The sequence below is a fragment of the Bubalus kerabau genome, chromosome 1 (genome assembly GCF_029407905.1).
Source record: "Bubalus kerabau isolate K-KA32 ecotype Philippines breed swamp buffalo chromosome 1, PCC_UOA_SB_1v2, whole genome shotgun sequence".
NCBI lineage: Eukaryota > Metazoa > Chordata > Mammalia > Artiodactyla > Bovidae > Bubalus > Bubalus kerabau.
The window spans coordinates 57,227,241-57,252,900 of record NC_073624.1 but is presented as its reverse complement, the minus strand read 5'-3'; the positions used below and the strand labels follow the sequence as shown (position 1 = coordinate 57,252,900).

At 41.9% G+C, this 25,660-nt stretch overlaps 1 protein-coding gene across 23 annotated transcripts in view; it reads left to right on the top strand.

Annotated features, from left to right (window-relative positions):
• ANO4 (anoctamin 4) overlaps window positions 1–25,660 on the top strand; it is a 428,567-nt gene that overhangs the window by 303,961 nt on the left and 98,946 nt on the right. The window lies entirely within an intron of this gene.

Genomic DNA, 25,660 nt, shown 5'->3' with positions numbered 1-25,660 from the left:
CAGGGGCACATTTCAGCAACAGAAAATCAGTTAAAGCCTTGGATTTCTGGAGGGTGCAGGAGAAAAGGAAAATCAAAGAATAGATGCTCTGCATCAAAATGTGTAATGTGTACTGCAAGGGAAGAAATGCTATAAGCCTCTAACTCAGCCAAACTCTAGATCCCCACCAGTTAGACTGATGCCAAACAAGCCCCGCTATGTGAACATTTAAAAGGGTTATTGAAGAAGACATGAAGCTCACAGCCCAGCCTCGAAATCCTAGCTAAATCCTCCGTGGGAAATAGGAACTGAGCAGGATTTCAAGTTAACCCCAAGATCAGGACCTACGATGTTTTCTTAAGAGAAAAAGACAGATGAAAGCTGACGTTTTCCCACTCTTCATTTAAACCCTCGCTGTGCCTGTGTTGTTCATCTTGAAGTTTCTTACACAAGCGGGTGTTTGTTTTTAAATCCTTCTGGAATAGAGTCTGATTTACATGCAAAGGTTCGCTTTGCTTCTCACCTGCCTGAGAGGATGCCTAGCAGGTTGTAGGAGGGTCTCAAAAGTTTTAGCTGGATGGATGGGTAGATGAAAGCATCAGTGAAATATATGGTGTGCACCTGGGGTTTGTTTTACTTCAGAGGAACACAGGTAAATGAAAGAGAAAGGCTTCTCAGTACTTGTCTTCATGCTGGTTATGTTGTGTAATATTCTGGCTTTAGAACAAAGTTTCTCAGCAGAGTTATCAATCAGAAGCACCTGGGCGCCCACCAGGATCCCTCGGAACTAGACCTGAGAATCACACCTTTATGGATATTTTAAACGATATAATAAATGAGGGCTAATAGCCTGTGGGATGGTGGTATTCAGCCATCTCTCACATAGATTTGAGAGGCTTTTTTTTTTTTTTACATGTTTGGGTATTTGTTCACTGAATAATTGTTTCATTCAACAGTCACTAATTTGATGCCTACTTCTAGCCAGACACTGTCTGGATACAGGGCATATATCAACAAAATATAGTAAATAATACAGAACCTTGACCCCGCCTAGTAAATAGAGTAGACTGTTTTATTTAATTTTAACTTTTCCTGGAGTGTAGTTGATTTACAATGTTGTGTCAGTTTCAAGTGTACATCACAGTGGTTCAGTTATGCATGTACATATATTCATTCTTTTTCAGAGTCTTTTCCCAAATAGTAAGTTATTATAGAATGTTGAGTAGAGTTCCCCATGCTATACAGTAGGTTCTTTTTGGTTACCTATTTTATTTATAGCAGTGCATGTGTGTTAACCCCAGACTCCTAATTTATTCTTCCCTATCATGTTTCCCCTTTGGTAACCATAAGTTTGTTTTCAAAATGTGTGTGTCTGTTTCTGTTCTGTAAGTAAGTTTATTTATATCATTTTAAAAATTAGATTCAATATATGAGTGATGTTATATATTTGTTGTTCTCTGACTTACTTAGTATGGTAATTTTAAATTTCATCAGCCTTGCTGCAAATGGCATTATTTTGTTCTTTTTTTGGCTGAGTAATATTCCATTATAACTATGTACCACATCTTCTTTATCCTTTCCTCTGAGAGAAGACCACTTGAATCACTATAAAAGTATTTTGAATGTGACTTACAAGAGGGCTTGCTCCATCCTCCAGATTTGGAGGGAGATTGGTTAAAGATAAGGGTGGGTCACGAGAAGAAAATGTTTGAGATAAGCCTTGAAGGATAACACTTGTCCACATAGGTAAGGGCGAAGCATATCCTAAAAAGAGAGGGTAACATATGTTTAAAACTACAAAGGCATGAATCAGAACAGGGTGTTTGAAAAACCACAGGTAGTTTTCTGTTTTGGGGTAGAGGGTGTGAGAAAACCTGGCATCATTGTTTGGAAAAAAAGAGAGTGATCGGTGGAAGATGAGCTTCCAACGTAGGAGAACTAAGGAGGAAGAAGCAGAGGGACAGTTGGAACAGAGCAAACCTCAGAACCAGACCTCAGTGGGACCGAGAAGACAGTTTAGGCAGTTCTCTTGTGCCGTTGGGAGAGGAAAAGTTCAAGAAGTGTCTTGAATGTTATAGGCAGTGGGGATTTCTTTCTCTTTGAAAATTAACATGCCACATGGACAACATCCTTTAATGAATGTATATAAGTAAGATGTGAAGAACACAGGCTGTCCACTTGGAAATAATGGTTTGATGCAATTAGAAAAAGATTTCCCTAAGGAAGGTTCAAGAGTGATTTTAATGGGTTTAAAGTGATCAGAAGTGCTGGCTAATGAGCTCTGGGAGTTGTAACATGATCCCTGGTTTTCCAAATGCTGTCCAAAATCTCATGTGGTTTCTTTGCAGAATATTTGATATTATGTTAGTCCAGGAATTGAAAAAAGGATAATAGAAATGTAAGGGTGTGTGTGTGTGTGAGTGTACATGAATGTAGAAGAAAAGACAATGAGATGTTTAATAAATAATGACCAAAGTAGAAAAGAGCCTTAAACATACTCTGCTCTCAGGATAAAACTCAGAATCCTAGGCTGGCCCACCAGCCCCCTCTTCCTTTTCCCTGTTGTATGCTTTGGCCACATTGAGCTGCTTTGACCTCAGTATCTCTCTGTACCCTCCTTGTTTACATTCTCTTCTCTCACCTGGAATACCCTTTCCCCGAGGCTCCCTTCTTGGCACATTGCATCAGAGACGTTTCCTCCAGAGAACCTTCTATAATTTCCAACCTCCAACCCTGATTCTGGGTGAAGTACACTCTTCTATGTCTTGGTGATAATATTTTTGCTATCATAATTCTTAATAGTATCCATTTTCTTTGCTTTCTCCTAGACCATAAGCTCCTCTAAAGACTGTGTCTATATCACCATTTTTGAGTCCCATAGTTGGTACTTTATAATGATTTGTTAAATGAGAAAATAGATGAATAGATAGAAATGAAAATAGGAGAATCATATTATGAGCAAAGAATAAAGATGATGTGAGGGTAGCTCACTGCATACTCATCTCCAACCAAACATGACATTTTCTCCTCTAAAGTGGTCCATGTCCATTGTCACCTGTCCAGTAAGAAGCATAATATTTGTCCAGTTGCTGAAACCAAGGTCTAGAATCTACTCTAGACACCTCCCTCACCTCCACTTCCCACATCGAAGATAACTCCAAAAGCTAATGAGTTTTTATCTTAAGTGTCTCTTTAATCCAGTCATCTCTGCTACCACAATCTCACCTCTGTAATCCAGAAATAATAGGTCCCCTGGCTCCACCCTTGCCTACCTCCATTCCATTTTCTTTAAAAGCATAAAAAATGAGGTTTTTTTTAAATGCTTATCTAATCATGTTACTTCACCCTGTTTAGAAAAAATATGAAAATTATTGAGAATGACCTACAAGGCCTTGAATGGCCTGGCCATGCAGCCGACTCCTCTCCAGCCTTATCTGCCTTGACTACCTTCCTCCCCTCACTTCTTACGATCCAGACATATACAACTTCTCTCAGTTCTTTTGATATACTCGACTTCAGGACATTTGCATATGCTGTTTCCTCTCCTTGAATTCCTTTCTCATTCCTTCCCCCTTCCCCAAGTTTATTCTTATTCATCCTTCAAACTCAGCTCTGAAGCTTCCTTCCAGGAAAACCCTCCTTCCATCCTTCCAAAGACCATTTCTCTTTGCTTTGTACTCTTTTAGCAGTGTGTTTCCCTTATAACATTTTTCATATTTGAGATTTTATAATTATTTGGGTATTACATGGTTAACGCCTAACTCTTGAGTAAGCTTTGAACGCTATGGAGGCATAGGCTATGTCTGTTTCTGCTCATAATTCTATCTCCAATATTTAACACAGCACCTAGCATATGATAGGTACTTAAATGAATAAAATGAGGATAAAAGTAGTAAGGATAACATGGAATAAATCTAATCTTAAATTTTTGTACTTTGAACTACATTATACAAAAGAATTAAAGAATTGATTAAAACTCAAATAGCCTAGCTTTCTAGTTTCCAGTTACTTCAAACCCATATCAGTGTTTGCTATGCTCAGTTGCTTAGTCGTGTCTGACTCTTTGCAAACCCACGGACTGTAGTCCACCAGGCTCTTCTGTCCACAGGATTTTCTAGGCAAGAATACTGGAGTGGGTTGCTATTTCCTTCTCCAGGGGATCTTCCCCACCCAAGGAATCAAACCTGGGTCTCCTGCATTGCAGGCAGATTCTTTACCAACTGAGCCACCAGGGAAGTCAAATATATCAATGTTTGGGAGGCAATAAAAGCAAACCTGAGTACACATCTCTATAAATTAACATATAATGCCGTTGGTCATTTTATATGGTGTCACTGAAAGTGGACCCTCAGATGGGAAAACTCTTATTAGATGCCAGACACTATTTTAAAAACTTTAATCCTCATGGGAGAGATGGTGTTATCATCACCATTTTGCAGATGAGGAAATCGAGGCACAGAGAGGTTAAGAAGCCTGCAGTAGGTGACACTAGTCCACCTACCTGATCAACCCCAAGCATCAGTGGCTTACCATTGTAGAAGTCTGTCTGTCTGTCTGTCTGTCTGTCTTTCATACCATGGTCTACTGCGGGTCACCACAGGGACAGAGGGGCGCTGTCTCTGCTCCAGACAGTCATTCAGGTACCCAGGCTCTGTCTGTCTAGTGACTCTGCCATCCCCTAGATCCTTTGCATCTGGTTTATGGACGGCGAAAAGAGATGAGTGATTTTGAAGGAAGTTTTTATAAGCCAGTTTTAGCAGTGGTGGACAGCACTTTTGCCCACATTTCATGCACCAGAACTTGTCGTGTAGTCACCCCTAACGTGAGGAGTGCTAATGTAACTACTTTTGTGCCCAGAAGGAAAAGGGAAATTGGTTTGCCAGACAGCTGGACAGTGATGAAGCAGGAATTCAGATTCGCACAAAGAGGTCTCAGATCCCATGCCCTTAAACATCATGCTCTACTGCAGGGCCTCTCAACCTCGGCACTGCTGACATTTTCGACTGAGTACATCTTGTTGTGGGGAACTGCCCTGTGCATTGTAGGATGATTAGTAGCACCATGGCTTCTATCCATTAGATGCAAATAGCAGTTTCCTCCCCCCCTACCCTTACTTAGTTGCTAAAATCAAAATGTCTCCAGACATTGCCAAATTTTCCCTTGTGGTGGTTGGTATGGTGGATGCAAAATCGGACCTTCACTCTCCTTAAGAGCTCTCTCTCTACTATTTTTTATCATGTGACTCCCCTCAGGCAGGCCCACCAACTCTCTGAGATAAATTAAACTCTGGTTAAATCAGATGACTGAATGACAAGTCCATTCAGGAATTAATTTATTCCTCCTGTTTTCCTTGCCTGTGAGTGTTGGCCTGTTTCAGTAGCCCTGCCCTTCATTCTTAAAATGGCATCAGCAGTACTACCCTTGAGGCAATTACTTTCTAAGGTCAATACTCATAATAAAGGTTTTCTACTGGGAAACAGAGAAGAGGAAATTTGGAAAAGAGTCATGTCACTTTTTATTTTATATATATATATATATATATATATATATATATATATATATATAGTATACTCTCTCCAGAAAGAGATCAATTCTGAATTGCCTTTCAGAAAAATGTTTGTGTTAGATACAGAGAAAAATATTCCTCCCTGAATTTTAAAATTTCTATCATTACCATTATTTTATTTTGATGAAAATCCATAAAAAATGAGGTAAAATTAAATATCACTTCCAAATGGAAGCATCTGAAGCATATGTTGTTGTGTGTGCATTTGTTTAAACAAATATTCCTTCATTCACATGTTCCATGCCCGTTGTTGTTCTGGGGACTTGGGAATCAACAGTGAATAAACAGGCAAAAATTCCTGCCTTCCTGTAGCTTCCATTTTAGCTGTAGGTCACCAACACTAAATTATACATCACTGATTCTCAATAGGGAAGTGACTTGGCAATGTCACTCCCCCTAATGTCTGGAAATTTTTGGTTGTCTAAACTTAGGGCAGAGAGTACCACTGGTGTGTAAGGGGATGGAGCACAAGGATGCTGCTCAACATCCTTCACAGGAGCCCAGCAAAGAATTATCTAGCTCTGAAGGCCAGTCGCCATAGGACTGGAAAAGGTCAGTTTTCATTCCAATCCCTAAGAAAGGCAATGCCAAAGAATGCTCAAACTACTGCACAATTGCATTCATCTCACACGCTAGCAAAGTAATGCTCAAAATTCTCCAAGCCAGGCTTCAACAATACGTGAACTGTGAATTTCCAGATGTTCGAGCTGGCTTTAGAAAAGGCAGAGGAACCAGAGATCAAATTGCCAACATCCGCTGGATCATAAAAAGCAAGAGAATTCCAGTAAAACATCTGCTTTATTGACTACGCCAAAGCCGTTGACTGTGTGGATCACAACAAACTGTGGAAAATTCTGAAAGAGATGGGAATACTAGACCACCTGACCTGCCTCCTGAGAAATCTGTATGCAGGTCAGGAAGCAACAGTTAGAACTGGACATGGAACAACAGACTGGTTCCAAATAAGAAAAGGAGTACATCAAGGCTGTATATTGTCACATATGCAGAGTACATCTTGAGAAATGCTGGGCTGGAGGAAACACAAGCTGGAATCAAGATTGCTGGGAGAAATATCAATAACCTCAGATATGCAGATGACACCACCTTGATGGCAGAAAGTGAAGAACTGAAGAGCCTCTTGAAAGTGAAAGAGGAGAGTGAAAAATTTGGCTTACAACTCAGCGTTCAGAAAACAAAGATCATGGCATCTGGTCCCATCACTTCATGGCAAATAGATGGGGAAATAATGGAAACAGTGAAAGACTTTATTTTCTTGGGCTCCAAAATCACTGCAGATGGTGACTGCAGCCATGAAATTAAAAGACGTTTGCTCCTTGAAAGAAAAATTATGACCAACCTAGACAGCATATTCAAAAGCAGAGACATTACTTTGCCAACAAAGGTCCATCTAGTCAAAGCTCTGGTTTTTCCAGTAGTCATGTATGGATGTGAGAGTTGGACCATAAAGAAAGCTATGCTCTGATTTTTCCAGTAGTCATGTATGGATGTGAGAATTGGACCATAAATAAAGCTGAGCACTGAAGAACTGATGTTTTTGAACTGTGGTGTTGGAGAAGACTCTTGAGAATCCCTTGGACTGCAAGGAGATATCCAACCAGTCCATCCTAAATGAATTCAGTCCTGAATGTTCATTAGAAGGACTGATGCTGAAGCTGAAACTCCAATCCTTTGGTGACTTGATGCTAAGAACTGACTCATTGGAAAAGATCCTGATACTGGGAAAGATTGAAGGCAGGAGGAGAAGGGGACAACAGAGGATGAGATGGTTGGATGGCATCACTGACTCAATGGACATGAGTTTGAGTAGGCTCTGAAAGTTGACTGAAGCATGGCATGCTGCAGTCCATGGGGTCGCAAAAAGTCGGACATGACTGAGTGACTGAATTGAACTGACTGAACTGAAGGCCAGTAGTGATGATGTAAAAATTTTTGGAGTGTAGTAGATTTACAAGGTTATGTTGATTATATGTGTAGAGCATAGTGACTCAGTTATATATATACTTGGAATGGAATTTCTTCACATGCCTTTCTCTCCCTGCTAGACTGAACCATTGAGGGCAGGAACTGTGTGCCTAGCAGCTGGTGGCACCGGAATGATCAGAGCACCTAAAAGAATCAGCAGAACTGGCATTCTTGCCATTGCAGCAGGACAGAGCTCAGGCTCTAGAGTCAGGTTCGTTCATCTGCCAAACCCAGGACACCCAGAGGAAGGGTTGAAAAACACAGTGAAATAGTCAGTGATGGTCTCTGTGTTCCGCTGCAAATTACCCCTGGCTTACTGACTCATTTTGTCTCACTGCTACTAACTGATCATCTTTCCTTCCCTAATTTCTGTTATGAGGACTAATGCCTGACCCCAAGATATTTAACTCATGCCTCAGACATCTTAATCTCATGGGTCATGTTACATATACGAAATGGACAGTATAAAAATATCATTTGACATGAAGTTGGCTTATATCCCTTTCTTTCCTTCTAGACTTGGAGCTAGGCAACAGTGTAAACATCTCAGGCAGCAGTTCCCAACCTTTTTGGCATCAGGGACAAGTTTCGTGGAAGATATTTTTCCATAGACTCGAAGGGGGAGGGATGGTTTTGAGATGATTCAAGCATAGTACATTTATTGTGCACTCAATTTCTATTCTTATTATTATTACATCAGCTGCACCTCAGATCATCAGGCACTAGATCCCAGGAGTTGGGGACCCCTGATCTAGGGAATAACAGAATGATACATCTGCTGGTGACCAAGAAAGCACTCACCATGGGAATCTGGGTGCTGGACCAGCAAGGGCTATTAAAGACAAGAGAAGGCTGCTGAAAGGGACAGCAGCTGGGAGTTTGTCTGCAACCCTCCTTTGATTGCCTTTTTATTGTTTGAATCTGCCTCTCAAGTGAACAAGCCAACAGGCCATGGCAGTGAGTTGTGGATGACAGTGGTCAAAGAAATGGCATTCTTCAAGTAGTGGTGGCAAGCAAAGCATTGCAAGATAAGAGTGGCAGGTACCGATTGTTAATAAACAATCCTGCATTCCAGAATTATGATATAGATGCATGACAGCTCTGAGGGTAATAGGTAGTATTGTGAAGTTCAGAGAGACTGAACAGCTTGCTCAAGGTCACACCAGTCAATGACAGATGATTGACTGGAGAAAAGGGTGTTTTCTGCACAGTGTGGCCACCTCAGTTATATGCCAGTTACGTGAACAGGGCCAAAGTACATACAGTTTTTAAGCCATATGACATTAGTATGAGCCTGTAGATACAAAAACATTGCTTCTCCTCTGGAGTTTATTGTTGAAGCATTTGAGATGGGGTGAAGAGACAAAGAGAATGGTAAAAATATAAACAAACATTCAAGCCAAGGAGAATAACTTTTAGAGCAGGGAAGTTCAGGGAAAAAAATAGGTTCAGATTTGTAGACCTCGGTAGCCTATATTTCTGTGATGATTGACAAATGAGCCAATAAATTGGGCCCTAAGCTCTTTCTCACATTTTCTTAGCATTTGCAAAAAATGAAGTCCTTGCACAGGGACAGGGACTCTAAGCGAAATAGTGGGCAGTGTCCTCAGCGATGTCTTTAGAGCAAACTCCTTCTAAGGCTTTTCTGGGGGCTCTTTCTGGTGGGCCCCCTCAGTGGGCTCCTGCAGAGTTTATCGCTCATGGCTGTAACCTTCTGCAGGAGTTTAGGTATATATTCAGCAGAAAACTTCAGTCTACCCTAATCTAACCACATTGTACATCTTTGCTGTTTGAAGTACAGTTTACAAAAATGGAAGTTGGTAACTGATTAACAAGCAAATAGCCTCACCTTCCATTTGAATATATTCATGTTTGAGAAGCAACAAAAGCAAACCTGTGGGATGCATGTTTAAAAGCCAATGCATGATGCCATTTGTTCATTTTATCTGACGTCGCCAGAAGGGGGCCCGCAGGCTGCTTATCAGCCATGATTGTGTGAACACGTGAAGGTCTGTCCCACAGAGGCCTCTCCTGCACTAGCCAGCTGAGGGGCCCGAGGCTGTCAGCATTGTTGTTGTTGTATAGTCTCTAAGTTGTGTTTGCCTCTTTGTGACCCCATGAACTGTAGCTTGCCAGGCTTCTCTGTCCATGGTATTTTCCAGGATGGAATACTGGAGTTGGTTGCCATTTCCTTCTCCAAGGGTGTCAGCATTAGGGGCAGTCATTTTATCGAAGCATTGTAGTTCAGAAGACTCCTTTCAAACTCAATTTCAGAGAAGGTAGTTCAGTACAACAGTAGAGAGTTTATTGAAGGAATAATGACAGCTGCTATGTATATGATGCTTAGGCTTCAGCAATATGTGAACCGTGAACTTCCTGATGTTCAAGCTGGTTTTAGAAAAGGCAGAGGAACCAGAGATCAAATTGCCAACTGGATCATAGAAAAAGCAAGAGAGTTCCAGAAAAACATCTATTTCTGCTTTATTGACTATGCCAAGGCCTTTGACTGTGTGGATCACAATAAACTGTGGGAAATTCTGAAAGAGATGGGAATACCAGACCACCTGATCTGCCTCTTGAGAAATTTGTGTGCAGGTCAGGAAGCAACAGTTAGAACTGGACATGGAACAACAGACTGGTTCCAAATAGGAAAAGGAGTTCGTCAAGGCTGTATATTGTCACCCTGTTTATTTAACTTATATGCAGAGTACATCATGAGAAACGCTGGACTGGAAGAAACACAAGCTGGAATCCAGATTGCCGGGAGAAATATCAATCACCTCAGGTATGCAAATGACACCACCCTTATGGCAGAAAGTGAAGAGGAACTCAAAAGCCTCTTGATGAAAGTGAAAGTGGAGAGTGAAAAAGTTGGCTTAAAGCTCAACATTCAGAAAATGAAGATCATGGCATCCGGTCCCACCACTTCATGGGAAATAGATGGGGAAACAGTGGAAACAGTGTCAAACTTTATTTTTCTGGGCTCCAAAATCACTGTAGATGGTGACTGCAGCCATGAAATTAAAAGACGCTTACTCCTTGGAAGGAAAGTTATGACCAACCTAGATAGCATATTCAAAAGCAGAGACATTACTTTGCCAACAAAGGTTCATCTAGTCAAGGCTATGGTTTTTCCAGTGGTCATGTATGGATGTGAGAGTTGGACTGTGAAGAAGGCTGAGTGCCGAAGAATTAATGCTTTTGAACTGTGGTGTAGGAGAAGACTCTTGAGAGTCCCTTGGACTGCAAGGAGATCCAACCAGTCCATTATGAAGGAGATCAGCCCTGGGATTTCTTTGGAGGGAATGATGCTAAAGCTGAAACTCCAGTACTTTGGCCACCTCATGCGAAGAGTTGACTCACTGGAAAAGACTCTGATGTTGGGAGGGATTGGGGGCAGGAGGAGAAGGGGACGACAGAGGATGAGATGGCTGGATGGCATCACTGACTCGATGGACGTGAGTCTGAGTGAACTCCGGGAGTTGGTTGGTGATGGACAGGGAGGCCTGGCATGCTGCAATTCATGGGGTCACAAAGAGTCGGACACGACTGTGTGACTGATCTGAGATTCCCTGATAGCTCAGTTGGTAAAGAATCCAACAGGAGACCTAGGTTCTATCCCTGGGTTAGGAAGATCCTCTGGAGAAGGGAAAGGCTACCCACTTCAGTATTCTGGCCTAGAAGTTCAAGGACTGTGTAGTCCATGGGGTCGCAAAGAGTCGGACACGACTGAGTGACTTTCACTTTCACTCTTCTAGGTTCCAAGTGCTGCCCCCTAGCTCAGACAGTAAAGCACTTGCCTGCAGTGCAGGAGACCTCAGTTTGATCCCTGTGTCAGGATCATTTCCAGAAGGAGGAAATGGCAACCCACTCCAGTATTCTTGCCTGGAGAATGCCATGAACAGATGAGCCTGGCAGGTTATGGTCCATAAGGTTGCAGAGTTGGACACGATGGAAGCGACTTAGCCACCTGTCTATTGTAATTTGTTATAGCAGCCTGAACTAAGCTAGGCTACATTACCATTTTGCATTTATTTATCAATAACATGTGCATATTTTCTAAAGTCTCTCAGCCTAACCATCTAAAGATACTGATTTTTCTAGCATGTACTTTTAACTGTATTTTCTTTTCGGTGTTTGGAGTTTTTGTGTTGTTTTCATTGATTTGAAATCTTGAGAGAGTCCTTTAGGCAAAGAGAGGCTGAGATTGATTTTGGTAGGATTAATGTTCTTTTAGTGCCCCCATGACTTACAGCCGTCTCAAAATGCTCATTGTATTACACACACTTATTCTGCATTAGAATCCTCAGTATGCAGCTTGTTGGTATTGATCCACAGAGTCAGGGGAAACAGATCTCTTTCCTAGAAAGTTTTAAACTGAGATGAAAGTGCAGCAAGCTGCGTAGCATGAGATGTATGTTTCTTAAAGATGATGTAGCTCCTGTTAGGTAGCACATAACTTAGTGACTTCAGTTTAAGGCACAGAGAGGTCACCTAATCATGTGAGGAAAGTGTCCTTTTGTGTGTCTGGAGATCCGGTGGTTAGTCAGCTGTGTTCTCTTAGTATTTGTGCGACTGACTTTGAATAAGTCTCTTAGAACTCTTTTATTGCCATGTATCCATCTTTGAATAAACAGTTCTTTAACATTTATCAACTTATTCATTTAATAAGTGCTTTTGTATTCTGTGGCAAGTACTGTGCTATAGTAGAGCAATAGTTATGTTACTGTATGTTCAAATGTATATTTATGTTGTTTAGTAGCTAAGTCATGTACAACTCTTTGCAACCCCATGGACTGTAGCCCACCAGGCTCCTCTGTCCATGGGATTTCCAACGCAAGAGTACTGGAGTGGGTTGCCATTTCCTTCTCTGGGGATCTTCCCAACCCAGGGATAGAACTCTCATCTCCTGCACTGTAGGCATATTCTTTACCACTGAGACATTTCAGGGAAGCCCCATGTATATTTGTACCTATGTATCTATTTATTTAAAATTTTAACTTGAGCATGTTAAATTTGGTAGGAAAGGGGCTTTTAGACTCATCAAAGTGGTAAGAGGCAATTTAGAACACCTATAGAAAAAGGGAACATTTGCCAAATTTAAATACAGTAAAATAAGGAAGGGTTAACTTAAGTAGGAAGTACGGGGCCCAGCATCATATCTGGGGTGGATTGTGTATGATGTAGTGACATGTGCATGATGTCATGTAGAATAACAGTGGTCAGAGGAGGAGGAGAACGTTGAGGCTTGTAGGCACCCAGTGCCAGGCTCTGTGCCGTGTGTTCTTTATTCATTATGTCCTTTGACTTCTGTAGCAACACTGCAACATAATTGTATTATCCTCCATTTATGGAGGTGTGGAACCCAGACTCACAGAATTAGATAGTTTACCCAGGGCCACATAGGAGCAAGCAAGTTTGGGGGTTAGAACCATAACATGACTGATTCCAAACTCCTGCCCCTTCCATGATACCCCAGCTAATGTTTATCACGTGCTCACTAAATATCAGACCACCCATAAGACTGGTGTATAGTATGGCAGCACCAAGCAGGGGCTGTGAATGGCACCCAGGCAGGGGGATGGGGTGTCCACATGTGTTGAGTCTGAGCCCCACCCTAGTGTGAGATGGAGCTGTGCGTGGGAAGAGAAGGGGTCAGGCTGTGGGGAAGTGGAGGGACTTCACACCCAACAGTGAGGATCCTGTGAGCTTGGACTTTGAGGTCTTTATACAGCTATTGAGGGCATAGAACAGAAAGGGTGAACCAGCTATCTGAGTTACACAGTGGGCAGGAGCTGGAAACCATCTTTCCCGAAGAGTCAGATTCCTCGAGCTCAGCCTTACCTACCCCGCTGGCACTCTCACACCCTGGCTCTCATTTATCTTCATTAGAGTTAGGGGACGAAAGACAATAGACTCATCTCTTTTAAATCACTCATCTTGAATCTAAGGAAGGGCAAGGCCTGCCGCTAACAACTGTAAGGCCTGGGGCAAGAGTCCAGATGAGGCCTGTAGACCTTGTGTCTCAATAATTAAAGTAATAAATCATGTTAACAATTAAGTACAACACAGTCTTTCCTTCTCCCTTGACAAACACAACTGCATAAAGACCTTGAAGTCCAAGTTCATAGGATCCTCGCTGTTGGCTGTGGAGAAAAAGTCCCTCCACTTCCGCATAGCCTGACTTATTCTCTTCCCACCCACAGCTCCATCTCACGCTTGGCGGGGAGGGGCCCTCAGATTCGCACATGTAGACACCCCATCCCCTAGCCCAGGCTCCATCCACACCCCCTGCTTGGCACTGTCAGTAACAGAGGCGTCTTCAAGTGGATGGACCTGAGTAGAGGCCCCGAAAGACCTAGAAGTGGCCTTGGCACTTTCTGGGTGGGTTCTGGTGGGCACACACCCTTGGCTTTGCTGACAGCTCACCCCACCACGAGGAGCAGTCAGCCGGGGGGAGGGGGGGCCTGTTTATGAGCACTGTGGGGTCCTGAGCCTGGGCAGGGTACTTCTTACCTCCAAGAGCGGCAGTAAGGAGGGGACAGGAGCTAAACCTGCGGCCTTTGTGCAGAGTGCTTAAGTAACCACTAATTCAGGACCATGTCTTAGCAGTGTCTTTGTCCCCAGTTCTTCTCATTTCCTGCTTTCCTTACAGCACCCATGCCATCAGTTTTGTGTTTCCCACAGCCAACTAAAGCTACCACCTTACACGATGGCCATCTTCCTCACTGTCCACCATCATCACCAGAGCCTTTTGGTCCTAGTTCTTCCTCCTCTCTGACCTCACTGCCACTGGCTTCATTGAATTGGCCACTAACTCCTGCAGGAACAGTTCTAAGTCACCTCGCTTGCTCCATCTCTCCCTACTCCCCAGTCTGTTCAGCACACTCATGTCATAGGTCATCCTCTGGGCTCCCATCACCAGCCCATCCAGAGCTTGTGAATAATCCCCTTCCTCCAGGAATCTACAGCCCACAGGTTGGTCAGCAGAGCTTAGGATGGATTTCCTCCTCTCCTCAGCTGCTTAGCCAGGCACACTCAGCAGTGAATTCCATGCCCTGTCCCATGTGGCAGCATCTCTTCCTCTCTTAGCAGCTTTCAAAGTTTCCCTGTGTCCTTTGGGATCAAGTTCAGACTCTTTGACATGGCACATAAGGCAGCTTCTCCCTTCCTTACCCCAGTCTCCTGGGCTGGACAGGCTGGATGATCCTACAACATGGAAGCTTGTTGTTGTTGTTCAGTCACTAAGTCGTGCCTGACTCTTTGCAACCCCATAGACTGTAGCACAGCAGGCTCCTCTGTCCTCCAGCATCTCCTGGAGTTTACTCAAATCCATGTCCATTGAGTTGCTCAAATTCATGTCCATTAAGTCAGTGATGCTACCTAACCATCTCATTCTCTGCTGCCCTCTTCTCCTTTTGCCTTCAGTCTTTCCCAGCATCAGGGTCTTTTCCAATGAGTTGGCCCTTCCCATCAGGTAACCAAAGTATTGGAGCTTCAGCTTCAGCTTCAGCTATCAGTCCTTCCAGTTGACTTCCTTTAGGATTGACTGGTTTGATCTCCTTGATGTCCAAGAGACTCTAAAGAGTCTTCTCCAGCACCACAATTTGAAAGCATCAGTTCTTCATTGCTCAGCCTTCTTTATGGTCCAGCTCTCATATCCACACATGACTACTGGAAAAACCGTAGCTTTGACTATATGGACCTTTGTTGGCCAAGTGATGTCTCTGCTTTTTAATATACTAGATTTTTCATAGCTTGCCTTCCAAGGAGCAAGCATGGCAGCAGGGGTACCTTAAAACCCTGTAACTAGTGCTCCCTCTTGCTGAGGAAGGCTGTCATTCCACTCACTCTGGTGAAAACCTGTTCTTCCCCTGGAGCTGATCCTGATGCCCCTGTCTTTACAAGGCCTCAGATGTTTCATGCAGATGTCGTTCAACTTCTGGGTCAATAGCCTTTGTAAATGCTTCAATCATGGCATTGATTATACACATTTATTTGTTTTCACCCATGTCTGTGTGTTGCACAAAGCTCAGTGCAGCAGCCAGAAGTTGTTAGAGGGGAGTTCCAATCTTTGCTTGAGTTTCTCAGAGGACGCAAAGACAAGCTGAGTACATAGTCCTCAGCAACTTCTCATCGCTCTCCTTCCTTCATACCCTCCTGTACTCAGGTGTCGTGTTTCTTTTCCCCAGGCAAATGCATTCCTCCTTCACTGCAGCCTGCACAGCATTTCTTTCCTTCCCATCTCTTTTATTGTTCCTCTCTGCCAGCCTCACTCATCTCTGTCATCACTTTCTTGAGGACTAACAGAGCTTTTCTTCCAGGAAAAAAAGATGCACCCTTTTCAGGAGAGGGTAAATTAGGCCATAAATTACAGGGTCGTCTTTGTTGGGATAGAGATTGTGCCAGTTGGATTTGCTAGGTTCTGCTGCAGGAACAAGCAACCCTCACATCTCAGTAGCTGGCTTATTTATTGCTCATGTAACACATTAACTGTGGGTTGGCTGAGGCTCTGCTTCTCATGTCTCCTTTCTTATGAGATCTAGCCTAATGAAGCAACTTGTGCCTAAGGCATGCATTCTTTCTTTTTTTAATTGAAAAATAATTGATTTATAATGTTATGTTTAGTTCTGTATGGCATAGTGACTCAGTTATATATATATATATATAACATTCTTTTTATATTTTTTTCCATTATGGTTTATCTCAGGATATTGACTATAGTTCCTTGTGGTATACAGTAGGACGTTGTTGTGTATCCATTCTATATTTAATAGTTTTGATCTAGCCCAAACTCCCAGCCCAGCCCTCTCACCACCTCGCTCCACCTTGGCAACCACGAGTCATTTGTTTTCTATGTGAGTTTGCTTCTGTTTCATGGATAGGTTCATTTGTGTAATATTTTAGATTCCACATGGAAGTGATATCACATGGTGTTTGTCTTTGTCTTTCTGATTTAATTCACTTAGTATGTAAGGCATGCATTCTCACAGCAGAGGGAAAAAGTCATAACTGAGCCACACAATGGCTCTTACAACTTCTGCTCAGATGTAGCATCTGTCACTCCTGCTCGTATTCCATTCGCCAAACAAGTATCACAACCATGCATGGAAATGGGCAGGAGAATGGGACTTCTCCCCAGGGAGGGGGGCTGCAGGTCCATGATAACAGGTAGGGATATGTAATCCTCACAAAGAAAAGCAGCCAATTAGGAATAATCAATCTACTCAGGAATACCCCATGATAATATTTTTTGTCCTGTCACATTTATATAACACAGTAGTGTATGGGCTCTTTCAGGACTTAGATTATGTCATACCATTTTGCTTTGTTTTTAGTACAAAACCTTCTAGGTTTTTAGAAAAGGAAGTTTCTGTGAAAGTTAGCAAATACTCCGGCAGAAGAGAGTCTGTAGGACAGAAATTAGACATGGGACTAGAATTTTTCAAAATTCAAATTCATAGAGCATCTTCTTTTTTAATTGAAGTATAATTGATTTACAGTATTATATTTCAGGTGTACAGCATAGTGATTCAGTATTTTGCAGATTATACACCATTAAAAGTTATTACAAGATGATGGTTATAATTCCCCGTGCTATGCAGTATATCCTGTTGCTTATCTATTTTATACATAGTAGAGCACGGAGAAGGCAATGGCACCCCACTCCAATACTCTTGCCTGGAAAATCCCATGGACGGAGGAGGCTGGTAGGCTGCAGTCCGTGGGGTCGCTAAGAGTCAGACACGACTGAGCGACTTCACTTTCCCTTTTCACTTTCATGCATTGGAGAAGGAAATGGCAACCCACTCCAGTGTTCTTGCCTGGAGAATCCCAGGGACAGGGGAGCCTGGTGGGCTGCAGTCCATGGGGTCGCTAAGAATCGGACACGACTGAAGTGACTTAGCAGCAGCAGCAGAGCATCTTTATACCATGGTGATATTTCTTTCAGATGCACAAGCAGGATGGATAAATGGCTGCTTGTGTGGTATGATTTCTAAGAGAAAGCCTTTTTCAAAACACCATGTGATATCACTTCTATGTGGAATCTAAAATATTGCACAAACCTATTTCTTTCTTTACCTCTCAGTCTCCATTTAGGAAAACTGAAACTCAGCAATTATTTTAATAACAGGTTAACATAGAGAATTGATTAGATAGGTATTAGAGGACGAACATATCACAAAGGGAGCATGGATGCCACACAGATAATAGCTTCAGGAAGTGAAGCAACTACTGCCCCAGGGCTAGAGGAACAGAAGGAAGAGGGTAGGATTATCAGAACCTCAGATTATCAGAAGCTCAGAGGCGGCACCCTGGGCCTGAGCCCTAGACCTCTGAGGAGATACTGCCCTGCTGGTACCTCTGGGGCATGGGGCAATGCAGTGAGTTTACTTTGAGGTGTGTTTTTAAAGATGAAAACTGGAACCAGTTGCCACTATGAGATTGCAGAATCACTGCCGGGATCACATCCACAAGGACAGCAGGCAAGTAGGAAAGACCAAGTCCCTTGATCTCCATGTTTTTCCTTTCCAGTGTCCCCTACTGGCAGAACACATCAGAGAGCCAGATGCAAAATAGAATTATCGTTGGCAGAGTCCCTACTGCAGCACCTAGAGGAGAATATAGAACAGCAAAGCTAGGAAGTGACTTAGTAAACAGTACACACCCTGATACCTAGAATTTTACAGTACGAATATTAATCCTTTGGCTAAAGTCATCTGCATTAAAAAAAAAAAGTGTCCCTGGGAAAGGTGAAAAATGCTAACGTTATTTTTCCTTTATACCCACTATGAAAAAGTTTATTAGATCCTTTCTAAAGAGTTAAACGGGGCTTCTCAGGTGGCATTAGTGGTAAAGAACCCACCTGCCAATGCAGGAGCCATAAGAGACATGGGTTCGATCCCTGGGTCGGGAGAAATCCCCTGGAGAAGGAAATGGCAACCCACTCCAGTATTATTGCCTGGAGAATCTCATGGACAGAGGAGCCTGGCGGGCTACGGTCCATAGGGTCACATGGAGTCAGACACAACTGAAGCAACTTAGCGCACAGAGTTAAATTCAAGGGGAGGAAGGAAGAGTAATAGAGGGGATACTTTCAGTGTAGTAGGAATAGATGGAGGATGCCTCTAAGGTGGTAGAGGGGGAAAATGGTCAAAGAAGAAGACAAAAAAAGACAGGGATTAAGGAAGACACATTTTTTACCAACTTACAAATTTTATAGGTGCTTGCCAGGGTTTCTAGGTCTTTGCCGATTACAACAACAAAAATAAACAGCATGGAAATACATAGGCCTTTCTGTCCCTTCAGTCAGCACTCAGACCTAATCAGCTTCAATAAGGGAAAATAAAAGACAAGACCCATGACCAAGACCAGACAAACCACAGTAGCCATGGATGAGTCGTGGAATGATTTAATTCATACACTGACAGTCACTTAGTTAATCTGGGCAAAACCTTTCTAGTGACTGAATGACAGTAGCATCCTAATTAGTAGAAAACTAAGGCCAGGGTTATCCTAATTGGGTTTTTCTTGTCTGAGGATTAATTAGGAAATCACTTATGTTTCCAAACTTGTGTTTGCAGATTAAAAAAAAAAATTTATTTCCTCTTCATTCTGGCTGATTTGGATAGCAGATAAAATGGTCTCTAATAAATTTAAAGATCATAATACTTTCATATGTTCATTCTGAATATCCATTTCAATTTAGTCACAGAAATGGCAACTTGTTGCTGACTCGATCTAAATCTGCAAACACAAGTTTGGAAACATAAGTATAGGGCTGAACAAAGATGAACGTATCTTCATTTTTGTCCTTAAGGGTTGACAGTTGAGCTCACAAAAGCTCTGGTTAGGAGCACATGCTGGAGTTTGTAGGACCTGGACCCCAAATCCCAGCTCTGCAACAAACAAGCTGCATGATTCTGAGCTTTGATTTCCTAACTCATAAATTGGGAATAATAATAATACCTGTGTAATATTGTAAAAATTAGCAACACAGTATATAAGTATATATGATAAATGTTCAATACATTTTCTATTATAGTTAATATATACCCCTGATAAATAGTTAATTTTGATATTTCAAATAGTTAAATTTGATATATGTGAACTTTTTCACTGTCCAGTCCTAAAGATGGAGATAGTTTAGGATTGGCCTGAATTGATAATTCCAGAATATCATTTTTTTCTCTCTTCCTCTTTTCTCTTCTTTCCTACAACATTCCTTCTTTCCTCCACCCTTTGCTTCTCTTCTCGCCTTCTCTTCTTCCACTTCCTCCAGAATTATCCAGATTACCACCCATCTCCCTAGTTTATTCAGTTCTGTGTACACCTAGCCAAGATCAGAGATACTGTTTGGCCCACTGTGTCTTACCAATAGGTGTTCAGTCTCTGGCCAAGTAAATGCACATCCTCATGTTATGTAACTGACATTTTGAAAATATTTATTAATTCAACCAATGTTTCTTCCACCTTTCTCTGCCATTGATAGGCAAGAATGGTTACTTATGCAGCACACTCCTTTGTGCTGTACTCTTCTTCTAGACAGTACATTGGAATAGATGAGAGGAAGTTAATGTCTGGAAGAAACACAAGCTGGAATCAAGATTGCCAAGAGAAATATCAATAACCTCAGATATGCAGATGACACCACCCTTATGGCAGAAAGTGAAGAGGAACTAAAAAGCCTCTTGATGAAAGTGAAAGAGGAGAGTGAAAAAGTTGGCTTAAAGCTCAACATTCAGAAAACGAAGATCATGGCATCCGGTCCCATCACTTCATGGGAAATAGATGGGGAAACAGTGGAAACAGTGTCCGACTTTATTTTTCTGGGCTCCAAAATCACTGCAGATGGTGACTGCAGCCATGAAATTAAAAGACGCTTACTCCTTGGTAGGAAAGTTATGAGCAACCTAGATAGCATATTCAAAAGCAGAGACATTACTTTGCCAACAAAGGTTCGTCTAGTCAAGGCTATGGTTTTTCCTGTGGTCATGTATGGATGTGAGAGTTGGACTGTGAAGAAGGCTGAGTGCCGAAGAATTGATGCTTGTGAACTGTGGTGTTGGAGAAGACTCTTGAGAGTCCCTTGGACTGCAAGGAGATCCAACCAGTCCATTCTGAAGGAAATCAGCCCTGGGATTTCTTCAGAAGGAATGATGCTAAAGCTGAAACTCCAGTACTTTGGCCACCTCATGCGAAGAGTTGACTCATTGGAAAAGACTGTGGTGCTGAGAGGGATTGGGGGCAAGAGGAGAAGGGGACGACAGAGGATGAGATGGCTGGGTGGCATCACTGACTCGATGGACGTGAGTCTGAGTGAACTCTGGGAGTTGGTGATGGACAGGGAGGCCTGGCGTGCTGCGATTCATGGGGTCACAAAGAGTCGGACACGACTGAGCGACTGATCTGATCTAATCTGATAAATAATACATCATCTACAAATTGTGACAGTTTTACTTCTTCCTTTCCAATTTGAATGCCTTTTATTTCTTTCTCTTGCCTAACTGCTCTGTCTGGGACTTCCAATACTATGGAGGGGTGGGGGGAGTTTGGTGTTTCTTCTCCTTTTTTTTCAGTTATTAAGATGTCATTGAAATATAGCACTATATAATGTGTATAGCATAATGATTTAGCTTACATCATGAAATGATCATCACAATAAGTATAGTAAACATCGAACACTATGTTGAATAAAAGTTTTGAGAGTAGACCTCCTTATCTTGTTCCTGATCTTAGAAGAAAAGCCTTCAGTTTTTCACTGTTGAGCATGTTAGCTGTGGGCTTGTCATGTATAACTTTTATTCATAAAGATTTCTTAAATGTTTCATCACTTTACAGAGCCTAATTTTCTCTAACATATTTCTTTCTCATTGTGTTTTTGTCTTTGTTTTATTCACTTTTATGTTAACGGATTTCTTCAGATACCTGGTAATCTTTGGCTGACTGTTCATATTTAAGAATAGGAAATGCAAAATAAGAGAAGTTCAGAGTATAATGTGGGAACTGTCAACTTATGTGGGCTTTATGGCTGAGGAGTTTCAGTTTAGATTTTTTTATCTTAGGCTGGTCAGATTCCTTAGAGACGTATTTGCCACTCTTCTGCCCAGAAAGTCAAGGCCTAGCTGCTAGCATTTTAGAGCCTAAATGGTTGAAGATAGTTGAGTCTCAGCTTCTAGAATGCAAATATTCACTTGATCCTCCAGTTTTTACTATGGTACCCGTACTCCTAACTATGCCTGAATGTCTTCAGTTCAGAGATTGTATTATCCTATTTAAAAAAAAAAAAAAAAGTGTACGAGACAGCAAAAGAGACACTGATGTATAGAACAGTCTTTTGGACTCTGTGGGAGAGGGAGAGGGTGGGAAGATTTGGGAGAATGGCATTGAAACATGTAAAATATCATGTATGAAACGAGTTGCCAGTCCAGGTTCGATGCACAATACTGGATGCTTGGGGCTGGTGCACTGGGACGACCCAGAGGGATGGAATGGGGAGGGAGGAGGGAGGAGGGTTCAGGATGGGGAACACATGTATACCTGTGGTGAATTCATTTTGATATTTGGCAAAATTAATACAATTATGTAAAGTTTAAAAATAAAATAAAATTTAAAAAAAAAAAAAGGAAAAAGAAAAAATCTCCAGTATTCTGTTAGAGAGAGCTTCCCTGGTAGCTCACCTGGTAAAGAATCCACCTGCAATGCAGAAGACTTGGGTTCAATTCCTGGGTTGGGAAGATCCCCTGGAGGAGAGCATGGCAACCCACTCCAGTATTCACGGCTGGGGAATCCCCTTCAACAGAGGAGCCTGGGGGGCTACAGTCCATAGGATCACAAAGAGTCGGACACAACTGAGTGACCAAGCACAGCACAGTGTTCTGTTAGAGTACAAATGAGGACTTGGGGATCTAACATCTTCCTAAACAACTTTCAACTAGTACTTATTTTAGCATTCCTTGCAGACTACTTCTAGAGGTCACTGTGTCCCAGTTCTGAGATTTTGTAGCATAAATACATAGTTTTTCTTGGTTTTCCCCAGAGCTGGGTTAGCATTTGGCTCTTTCTGGTCTCCTAACTCTGTTACCACTTGTCTGTCTGCTTTTCACACTCCAGTGCTTCTTTGCTGCTGTTTTCCGCTATCCCTGTCCCTTGAGTGTTACACCTTTATTTAAACACAAACAAATATTACTCTTGTTTTCATGGGGTTTTAAGAGAGAAAAAAATTGAATGCAAGTGTTTAATTTTCCATCTTTACCTAAAAGTCTCAAGAGCAAGTATTTCTAATTTGCATTTAATATTCAAATAGCAAAGGTAAGATTGTGAAGTATGATTAGAAATGACCATTGGAATAAAAACATCTCACATTGCTTTTTATTCCAGTAGCTTATCACCTAAAAAGAGGTTTGAAAATTTTTACCAATCAGATAAATAGTATATATTTAGTCTGAGAGTCGTTTTATCCTTTTACTCATAACAGTATTCTTAAGAAGTTAGCAGAATTCCCTGGCTGTCCAGTGATTAGGACTTGACACTTTGACTGCCAAGGGCCTGGGTTTAATCCCTTGGCTGCATGGTGCAGCCAAGAAAAAAATGAGTTAGGTATTGCCCTGCAGTAGCCTAAAACCCACAAAACTATCAAAATAGGCCTTGTCGCATAAAAAATTAATTGGTTGCTTGCTTTGTTCCTACTTAGATTTTCATTAACTTGAGGACATACTTTAAGTGACAATTAACTGTATCACCTTTGTTTCTGCTTGTTAAAAAGAGGTGTCTATTTAAAAGTCTAATTAATAAGGTTCCTGAAATATTTATCCTTAAGGCATTAACCTTCACTTTCCTTTTTGTATTATGAATAGTACAATTGCAGCCATCATGAAAGACTGATCTGTTGGTCATCTACTGCCATGTAAGGGTAAAACTCACTGACTTAAAACAATGCATGTTATATTTGCTTATGATTCTTTGAGCATTTTGTGCTGGGTTCAGCTGATCAGTTCTTCACTGGATTTAGCTGGTCAACAGGAGGTTGAAATCATCTCTTTGCTTCGCCAGACTGGACAGTCTAAAATTGTCTCCCTTTGGGTGGTGCATGCTTGTGGCTGGGTTTCTCTTTTCATGTGGTCATTTATCTTCAGAGAGGCTAGTCAGACTTCTGTATGTTGGTAGCCTTGGGGCTTTGTTCCAAATGGACAGGAGTGGGTGCTCAGAGCCTGGGCCTCAGCTCATGAAAATCACTTCTTCCACATTCTGTTGATGAAAGCTAATCACAAAACTCACTCAGAGAGGTGAAGAGAGAGACTCTACCTCTTAATGGAAGAAGCAAGAAATTCACATCGCAAAGGGATGTGTATATAGGAATGGGAGGAGTTGTGGCTGTTTTTTTTTGTTTGTTTGTTTGTTTTGCATTCCACCAGAGCCTTCCTTCTGGCATAAAATTTATTTATGTTTTTCCCACATAGAAAATATGCTCATTCCCATTTCCAGATCCCCAGAGGTCTCAACCCAATATGACATTAGGCTCAAAGTCCAGGATCTTTTGTTCCAACATCAGGTTCAGTTGAGGATGAGAATCCCTGGAAGCAGCTCTTCAGGGATAGTTCTTCTTGGACAAGAGGCCTGTTCATATAAAAAGCAAATTAACTGCCTGTTATGTTTCCAATAGACCATGAGGAGAGATGCGGGCATGCTCAATCATGTCTGTCTCTTTGCATCCCCATGGACTGTAGCCCACTAGGCTCCTCTGTCTGTGGGATTTCCCAGGCAAGAATACTGAAGTGGGTGGCCATTTCCTTCTCCAGGGTATCCTCCCAACCTAGGGATTGAACCTTCATCTGTCTACTGCACCACCTGGGAAGCCCAAGGAGCAATGGGCCCAGGATAATTACAATAGATGCTTCCATTCAAAATGGAGGGCAGCAGGAACAGAGCGGTTCTAACACCCAGTGGGGCAGTTGCTTCAGGCCCCTGTACTCTAGGGCCAAGAGCATACCCTGATTAATTATCTGGTTCTGTTTCTTTCTTTACCGTATGTCTTAGATTTTTAATTTATAAGTCAATAATATAGCTATAAATCTAACGTAATTAGACAGCACCACCTATAGGTAGTTAAATGCTTTTTGAGAAAGTTTCCACCTGAAGTTTTAAACCATGGAGATTTTCATACCTTGGAGGACCCTTGTTTATTTTTACCAGTTGCAGAAATTTCATAAAATAGGCATTAAGCCAAATTTTTCAAAACCTCTTCATTGCCTTTTTTTTCCCCAAAGTAGTAACAATTACAAAGAAACCATAATTCTAACATAAAACTGATTTTCAGAATCTTTAAGTTAGAGGGAAAAAAGTAAAATTTATCTGTGATATAATTGGACAGTTTCTGCAACATTCAGTGGGTCTCTAGAGACCACAGCCCCAGGAGGTTTGGAGTTAAACCTCAGTTTCACAGCATATTCCTAACCCTAACCTTCCATTTTGGAGGAAAGGAGATTGGCGCCTCCCCAAGTAAAAATGGAGGGCTGTTCTCCTCCAGGGAAGGCAGGAGAGGAGAGACCCTGGAGGGGAGTTAGTGGGAGCTTCAGGCTCAGGCCCACGCAGTACTTAGTGAGCAGGTCAGCAGGGCCTCCTTCACAGGGCAAGATGGAAGCATCGAGAAAGTCCCCTTCACACACGCATGCATATTAGCAGACCTGGGCTTCCAGTGGTTCCTTTTACAAAAGAATGGGAAGATTTGGAGGAAGGCATTTGGTTTTTGAATTGCTGATTGTATGACTTCGTGTGTAATATAGAATCACTCCAGTGGGGAGGATAAGGAGATAGATGTTTAGAGCCTTAATCCTATAGTTGATCCTCCACCAATTCAGCAGTTTATTCCTCTCCTCACCATGAAAATTGTTCTTATTCTGCAAGTAAGAACAGACCTAGAGGAGAAATTGCAGTTTTCCCTTTAAACTTTCTTTTTTCTAAAATGTCCATTTTTTGTAGGTAGTACTTATGATAAAAATTTCTTAAGTGTATACAGTGAAGTTCCCTTCCTACCTTCCCAGTCACCTAGTCCTTCCCAGAGGCAACCAGTGTATCCAGATGTCTATACATCCTTCCATAGTCCTTCTGTACATGCACTGGTAAACATATATG